At 40.4% G+C, this 8,228-nt stretch overlaps 1 protein-coding gene and 6 non-coding genes across 8 annotated transcripts in view; 6 read left to right on the forward strand and 1 right to left on the reverse strand.

Moving 5' to 3' along the window:
• chrm3a (cholinergic receptor, muscarinic 3a) overlaps positions 1-693 on the reverse strand; it is a 48,354-nt gene extending 47,661 nt beyond the window's left edge. Inside the window, exon 1 of one of the 2 annotated variants that reach the window (XM_053436693.1) lies at positions 577-693. The gene's annotated coding sequence lies outside the window, so the exon portion shown is untranslated. The remainder of the gene's footprint in view (positions 1-576) is intronic. The other variant, XM_053436691.1, reaches the window with a different exon arrangement.
• Positions 694-4,650: 3,957 nt separating this feature from the next.
• On the forward strand, positions 4,651-4,721 carry trnag-gcc (transfer RNA glycine (anticodon GCC)). The gene has a single exon. It is a non-coding gene; the product is annotated as a tRNA-Gly (tRNA).
• A 273-nt stretch (positions 4,722-4,994) lies between these two features.
• trnag-gcc (transfer RNA glycine (anticodon GCC)) lies at positions 4,995-5,065 on the forward strand. The gene has a single exon. It is a non-coding gene; the product is annotated as a tRNA-Gly (tRNA).
• A 1,193-nt stretch (positions 5,066-6,258) lies between these two features.
• trnag-gcc (transfer RNA glycine (anticodon GCC)) lies at positions 6,259-6,329 on the forward strand. Its single transcript has one exon. It is a non-coding gene; the product is annotated as a tRNA-Gly (tRNA).
• A 273-nt stretch (positions 6,330-6,602) lies between these two features.
• trnag-gcc (transfer RNA glycine (anticodon GCC)) lies at positions 6,603-6,673 on the forward strand. Its single transcript has one exon. It is a non-coding gene; the product is annotated as a tRNA-Gly (tRNA).
• A 386-nt stretch (positions 6,674-7,059) lies between these two features.
• trnac-gca (transfer RNA cysteine (anticodon GCA)) lies at positions 7,060-7,130 on the forward strand. Its single transcript has one exon. It is a non-coding gene; the product is annotated as a tRNA-Cys (tRNA).
• A 705-nt stretch (positions 7,131-7,835) lies between these two features.
• trnag-gcc (transfer RNA glycine (anticodon GCC)) lies at positions 7,836-7,906 on the forward strand. Its single transcript has one exon. It is a non-coding gene; the product is annotated as a tRNA-Gly (tRNA).
• Positions 7,907-8,228: the final 322 nt, after the last annotated feature.

The raw sequence follows: 8,228 nt of genomic DNA on the forward strand, positions 1-8,228 counted from the left end.
TACTACAAGCTGCTGTATTCAGCAAATACAGGTTTTATATCTTTGGATAAATAAATTAGTTTAAAGGTTTTAATGCGATTGGTGTTTTTTAATTGGATTTTTGTCAATACCCATCAACATATCTTATTCATGCACATGCTCACTTACATGAACACACACATGCACAAAAAGGGTTCATTACGTGCAAAGGCTTATCGATTCTATTGAAGGCTATTTCAGATAAAATAACAGTACCTCGGTCATCATCGAATTAATGATTGAATGATGTTTTTTTTCACTTGAAAAGGTTAGTGCTCATCAGGCCAAAGAGCAAAATGACAATTCTTAAAAAAGTCAAGAAATGCTTTAGTGAAAGAAGAAAAATGACAAACATTTTTTTTTTTTGCTTCAAAGGGAGTGGACATAAAGCAGTGGAAAAGACTTATGATAACGTGCTCTGTTTTAAAGGGCTCACTTTAACTTGTCTAACGTGAACATTCACAGATGGTTGGGAGCTGCACATCAAGCCAAACGTTGACAGGGGAGAGGAGATGGTGTCATTTGTGAATACAGGAGATTATCTGAGTCTTAACTCACCAAATGTTTTGTGGAGGTGAAGTGTCTGGAGGTCACCTTTCAGCAGAGTGCCTTTTGGTGTCCATGCTGTCTACTGGGCACGCGCAATTGTCCTCCTCCGGCCAGATCATGGCGCCTGGGAGGCAGACGGGGAGCAGGAGGGCCGAGGGAGGAGGAGAAGAGAAGGAGAGAAGGAGTTAAAGAGGATGTGTTCAAACTAGGGAGTGGAACCCCTATAGCACACTGAACTTTTGTTGCCTTCGTGAAATGAATGGGAAGCTTCAACAGGTTGTAACGTCCATAACACTGAGACAAAATGACTGATCTTTCTCTGCAGAAAATATACATCCTGTCTCTGAAAGCAGAGCTGAAAAGTCCTCATTCGGCAACGAGTGTTTTCATGTGTGTCACTGCCAAAAAGCTCATGTTGCTCTGTAATCTACCGCAACATCTGCAGCAGCATTAAAATCTCTCTTTACACTTTATTTATGCAATATGTTTTAATCAAGGATCTACTTGAGTATTGTAGCTACCATTACCCGTTGGATAATAACTGTCAAAGGGAAGAATGGCATTTCTTCATGTCTAGGGAAGTGTTCATGCCTTATATAGTCTTGGTCTAGTAGAGTTGCCTGCTGCACATAGCTGGATCTGGCCAGGGGCTAAGGAAGCAGACCTTATGAGAGCTCATTAAAAGAGTCTTCAAGTCTTAAGAGACAAATGTGAATGTAGTATGAAAAAAAAAGATCTTGTCATTAAAAATAATCACAAGTATTGGAGCCGTTCCCAGACTGAGAAAAACATTTATTAATAAGGGAAGACATAGTTGGCCTGGATGGACAAATGAGTGGAGAACGGTCATGGCCGGGGCTCAGTTTTAACATTCAGACGATTCATAAACGCCTCCAGTTTTGTGAAACAAATAAGCCCACGACTGCTGCCGCACACTAGAGGATATTCGGACCGATCCTAGACCCAATTTGCCCCTTCTGAAATTCGTAGGGATTTTTCCCGACTGGAGGTCACTAGGTGCAGATTATCTGACCAAATAATCCTGTAGTTTACAAAATAATCTTAATGCTATCGATTGAGTCCCCAATTTCAAATCTTAGATATTAATCATGTTTGATATATCTGGCTCCGACAGAAACAAAAATTGTCGGTCTTCCTCCATGTTTGTTTTTCTTCTGAAGACACGATTAATGTGTGTTTCATACTCCAGTTCAGAAGGTGGCGGTAATGCACCTAAAAGTAGTTTGCCAACCACCATTTCAAAACCGAAGAAGAAGATATTTCACTTTTCTGTGAGATTTCAAGTGTCTGGAATCATACATCAAGTGTGTGGTCTGACGTTCTGGCAAAATCTTACAGTGTGTGTGTGTTGTGATGACTATGAGATAAAAAATCGGTTAAATCTGTCATTATATATTTGGTCTCCCACAATTTCATGAGATAGAAATCCTCTGGTGTGCAGCAGCCCTTACCTTCTCAAATTGTACCTCAAAGGTCAATCTAGGAAGCATTTCTCCTCTAAAGGGGAAGTCGTGTGACATTTACAAGCAAGGACGATTCTCCTGGCAGGGAGCCAAAAATGCTTCATGAATACTAAAGTAAAAGTACACAAATTTAAATGAAATATCTTAACCCTCACTGTTTTCTAACAAGACATTCTAACAAATGAAGTACTCCCTCCTAATAATGATCCTCTCACGTGGCCGATCTGCTTCCCATTTTCCCCCAAGTCTGGAGGGGCGCTCTTAAGTGAGCCATAAAGAAGCCTGAACGAGACAATTACCATTTTCCAAGTTTCCACTTTAAATCTGCACTAAATCGTGATATGAGTCTCAATTTGCATTAAATATCCCATGAATGAGGCGATTTTCCCCCTCAATAATACAAAACAGTAATTATCCCGACAGAGACTGTGAATGTACAATAGCTCATTATCAATCAGAGAGAGAAATGTGTCATTTAGTACATGTGAAGGCCACGACTTTAAAGTGATAGATAACTTATATAAGCTCCAGTCCTCCATTTCACAGTGAATTATTCTGTGGTAGGAAATCTTGAAGGGTTCTCTTTCAAAATGGAACTGTGTGGAATATAATAAGAAAAAAAGGGTTGAGCAAATGGTAAGTGTATAAATCTACACACATCAGGAAGACACAAAACACTTCTATGATTCCTTGCATTGCTCCTAAAATCTGCTGTATTTGTGACAGACTGTAACAACATTACATTCACTTAGTGAATGACCAAACAAACCCGATGGCCAAATAGTTAGGGCTCATAGCATATGGGCGTCTCCAGTTCAATTTGCTGCATGTCTTCACTCTCTTCCCCCACAATTCCTGTGTCCAAAGAAATAATCAAGCGATTGCATAAGTCTCCAAACACGTCAGTTATACACAAGGCTATATCTAAAGTTATAGAGAGCTGCTTCAGGTCCTGGAGGACACGTGAACTTCTGCATGTATTAGACAACAAGGAAACGTGTTGGTGTCAAGAAGCAACTGGCTGCTTCACGTGTAATAAAAAGAGGCAGAGAGAGTTTACAGCCTCCCCAGGACAACAGAGGGGCTGACAACTGCCACTGTGTGACTTGGTGCAAATCCTTAATCGTTTTCTTCCTACATGAAGTCCATTGTCTCACCGAGCTACAGACCAGTGTGAATCTACAAAGCCCTTCACATTTACTACCCGAAAAATACATGTATATCTTCTTCCACTGACTGTTTACACAGATACAAAAAAAAACTGCCTGTGAATATTCAGTTGCAGGATTCGTGTTATTCAAGTCATGTACCCTGCGTTCGGTTGATGCAAGAGCTGCGAGCTATGATGTTTGAGGCGTGATAAAAAAATGGGGCTACAACTTCATTGAATGTTGAGGCAAAAGAGGGAGAATGTTTACTGAGTCTTCTCCTGATATGATGTATCAAGCAACCTTGCGGCAAATTCTTCATCCCTCTGTGGTAAATGCTTAAAGTGACTCAGTATCTAATCACCTGCTTGTAAGGGCTTTGCAAGAGCCTCTGTAGCCTCAGTGAGTGTCTTACAAATGGCTTTTCTTTTTGATGAAGTGATAGTGTGGAGGAGTATACATTGTCTCCAGCTGTAACTCTGAATGCAAGAATGTGATGGGGGGAGGCCGTTTGTTTCTGAGTGTGTGTGTTTGTGTGATTGAGAGAGACAAAAAAAGACAAATATATATACAGGGAGACAGACGGAAAAGAGTGTGTTTCTTATGGTTGAACCACAGTTGAGATTCAGCCAAGGTCATCCTCTTACTTCTGACATACATGGAGCCAGACTGAGCCTCTCACTTGGACGCTCTCCATCTGCTACCACTGATAAGCCCGGCTGTACTCCATGTGCAGCAGATTGTCACTGTGGCTCTATATTGTGCGGATATATAGTTTGATTAAACCACATAAGGATTTTCTTGGATTCGCAATAAAGAGAACGCAAGTCTCCCATGTACAATAGAGGCCTAAAAATAATATAAAGAAGAGCTACCATACTTTGATACTTCTGAAGGATATTCCTCTATATGTGTACTTTAATAATGTACTGCAGCAAAAGCAAAAGTAGCCCTCTGCAGTCACATATCCTGTTCAGTAACTTCACGAAGAGGATCATCCCAGCAACAAAGGTGGACTTTGATATTCTGTTAGTTGGTTTATGCATATCAGCCGAAAAACTCAATTCCAGGCAATCAAAGAGGGTTGAAACTGCTTCACCCTTAATAAGACCTGACCTGGCCTAAGCAGACTGAGGTTAATAGGTGTGTGTGCCGCAGGTTTGCTCTGCTTTCTCCTGTTTAACAGTCAGGAAGTACCCAGCGAGGCACAACCTCCCTCAAAAAGTTCTATGAGAGAAAAAATTATATATTTTTAGCTCGTCAGTGTGAGCATGTTTCAGTTTGTACTTTTCTATATGGCAGCTATTTAGATGAACTTGGATATGGAATTTAAGGGGACTGTTTGCCCCTGGTGGTGGTATGTGCTCAACTAATGCCCTCATGGTTCATAGTGGAACCCCTTATACTACTGTCAGTGGGAAAGTCTGGAGTTACTAGGCCAGCTTTCATCAGCATTGGTGGTTCAGTGGTAGAATTCTCGCCTGCCACGCGGGAGACCCGGGTCCGATTCCCGGCCAATGCAATAGCTTTAACCAATGTCCCCTTGGAATCAACTAAGTATTGTAATTTTAAGAAACTTCAATTGTACATTTCTATAAGGCAGCTGTTTAGATGAACTTGTAAACACTTGAATTCAAAACTAGGATCCAGCTAAGGTGAGCAGATCCTGCAGTAACATTTGGGTGATAATAAATACTGTATGAAACTGTTTTTCCAATGACCTCATAGTTCATACTGGAACCCTTTGTACTACTGTCAGTGGGAAAGTCTGCAGTTGTAAACGTGGACTTCATCAGCATTGGTTGTTCAGTGGTAGAATTCTCGCCTGCCACGCGGGAGACCCGGGTCCGATTCCCGGCCAATGCAATAGCTTTACTCAAATTTTCCATTGGAATAAACTAAATATAGTGATCTTAAGAAACTTCAATTGTCCCCTGCTGGGGCTACTTCAAATTTGCTCTTCTGTTCGGATGGTTTGTGTATTTCCCAAAACTCTATGAATAATAAACAGTCCTTTGATATGGAGAGATTGGGCATTTTTCAGCATTTATTTAGATTTGTTAAAGAGTAATTCATGGATCTTTAAATGAAAAGATCCAACATTTTTAGTGGAGTAACAACTATGAGTGTGTTCAATAAAGCTTCTAAATTGTGGAATGAGCTCCCCATCAACATCCAGACATCAGAATGTTTAAACACATCTTCTGCCGCAAACTAAAAACATACATCTTCGGACTATGCCTTGAATACAATTTTGAAACCAGCAATTTAGTAGCACTTAAATGGCACTTACTTATAGCACATTGTAGTTTGTTTTGTTTTTTTAAGAAATTGTACTTTCTTGATTCTTGTTGTTCTGGGTTTGTACCCTCAGGGTTGAATACACTTAATGTAAGTCGCTTTGGATAAAAGCGTCAGCTAAATTAGATGTAATGTAATGTGCAGCTTGATTGATATTGAATTTAGGGGGACTGTTGGCCCTCGGCGTTGGTATGTGCTCCACCAAAATCCTCATACTTCGTTCTGTAACCCTCTCTAATGTCAGTGTGAAAGTCTGCAGTTGCTAAGAAGCTTTCATCAGCATTGGTGGTTCAGTGGAATAATTCTCGCCTGCCACGTGGGAGACCCGTGTCCGATTACCAGCCAATGCAATACCTTTACCCAATTTCCCCTTGGAATCAACTAGGTATAGTGATTTTAAGAAACTTCAATTTTCCCCTGTTGGATCTACGTTACATTTGCTGCTCTGTTCTGATGGTTTGGGTATTTACAAAAACTCGATGAATAAGAAACAGAGCTTTGATATTGCAATTTTCAACATTTATTTTGATATGTCTAAGAGTAATTCATGGATCTTGGTTGAAAATACCTAGCATTTTTAGGGGACTAATAACTGTTAGTAGGGTTCAATATGGTGAAGCTTGATTGATATTGAATTTAAGGGGACTGTTGGCCCCTAGTGGTGGTATGTTCTCCACCAATGCCCTCATAGTTCATAGTGGAACCCCTTGTACTACTGTCAGTCGGAAAGTCTGGAGTTACTAGACCAGCTTTCATCAGCATTGGTGGTTCAGTGGAAGAATTCTCGCCTGCCACGCGGGAGACCCGGGTCCGATTCCCGGCCAATGCAATAGCTTCAACCAATGTCCCCTTGGAATCAACTAAGTATTGTAATTTTAAGAAACTTCAATTGTACTTTTCTATATGGCAGCTGTTTAGATGAACTTATAAACACTTGAATTCAAGACTAGGATCCGGGTAAGGTGAGCAGATCCTGCAGTAACATTTGGGTGATAATAAATACTGTATGAAACTGTTTTTCCAATGACCTCATAGTTCATACTGGAACCCCTTGTACTACTGTCAGTGGGAAAATCTGCAGTTGTAAACGTGGACTTCATCAGCATTGGTGGTTCAGTGGTAGAATTCTTGCCTGCCACGCGGGAGACCCGGGTCCGATTCCCGGCCAATGCAATAGCTTTACCCAAATTTTCCATTGGAATAAACTAAATATAGTGATCTTAAGAAACTTCAATTGTCCCCTGCTGGGGCTACTTCAAATTTGCTGTTCTTTTCGGATGGTTTGTGTATTTCCCAAAACTCTATGAATAAGAAACAGAGCTTTGATATGGCAATTTTCAACATTTATTTTGATATGTCTAAGAGTAATTCATGGATCTTGGTTGAAAATACCTAACATTTTTAGGGGACTAATAAATATTAGTCTGTTCAATATGGTGCAGCTTAATTGATATTGAATTTAAGGGGACTGTTGGCCCCTAGTGGTGGTATGTGCTCCACCAATGCCCTCATAGTTCCTAGTGGAACCCCTTGAACTACTGTCAGTAGAAAAGTCTGGAGCATTGGTGGTTCAGTGGTAGAATTCTTGCCTGCAAAGCGGGAGACCTGGGTCCGATTCCCAGCCAATGCAATAGCTTTAACCAATTTCCCCTTGGAATCAACTAAGTATTGTAATTTTAAGAAACTTCAATTGTACTTTTCTGTACGGCAGCTGTTTAGATGAACTTGTAAACACTTGAATTACAGACTAGGATTCGGGTAAGGTGAATAGTTCCTGCTGTAACATTTAGGAGATAATAAATACTGTATGAAACTATTTGCCCAATTACCTCATAGTTCATTCTGGGACCCCCTCCTACTGTCAGAGGGAAAGTCTGGAGTTGTAAGGGTGGTTTTCATCAGCATTGGTGGTTCAGTGGAAGAATTCTCGCCTGCCACGCTGGAAACCTGAGTCCGATTCCCGGCCAATGCAATAGCTCTACCCAATGTCCTCTTATAATTATGAAGATATAATGATTCAAACAAACTTCAATTGTCCCCTGTTGGGGCTACCTTCATGATGATGGTTACACATGAATGAAGTAAGTGGCAATAAAGAAACATTATTTGTTTGATTTCTCAGAAAGTAATCTATTGATCTTTTTGTAAAAATCATCCATATTTAGGGGACAAATAACTATGAGTGTGTTTAATACGGTGCAACTTGATTGAATTTAAGGGGACTGTTGGACCCTATTGGTGGTATTTGCTCGATCAATGCCCTCATAGTTCATAGTGGAACCCCTTGTACTACTGTCAGTGGGAAAGTCTGGAGTAACTAGACCAGCTTTCATCAGCATTGGTGGTTCAGTGGTAGAATTCTCGCCTGCCACGCGGGAGACCCGGGTCCGATTCCCGGCCAATGCAATAGCTTTAACCAATGTCCCCTTGGAATCAACAAAGTATAGTGATTTAAAAAAAAACAATAGTCCTCTGTTAGGTCTTCTGTCACTATGAGCGTATTTGCTGGATGCTCTGTTTATATGTAAAATGAAACACTGCTTTGACATGGTGATACTGGTCATTATCCATGATGAAGGTGTACACCTGGAACAGAAATCTGGTACTTGGATCAATAAACATTTTACAGTGACTTCATTAAACTTCATTAAGCAGTTTCCTATTATCAATCAATGATCTGAGAACCTTGAATTTAGAGCTATATTTGTTAAGGTTTCCAAAACTTTAA

Source organism: Pleuronectes platessa, chromosome 12 (genome assembly GCF_947347685.1).
Source record: "Pleuronectes platessa chromosome 12, fPlePla1.1, whole genome shotgun sequence".
Classification (NCBI taxonomy): domain Eukaryota; kingdom Metazoa; phylum Chordata; class Actinopteri; order Pleuronectiformes; family Pleuronectidae; genus Pleuronectes; species Pleuronectes platessa.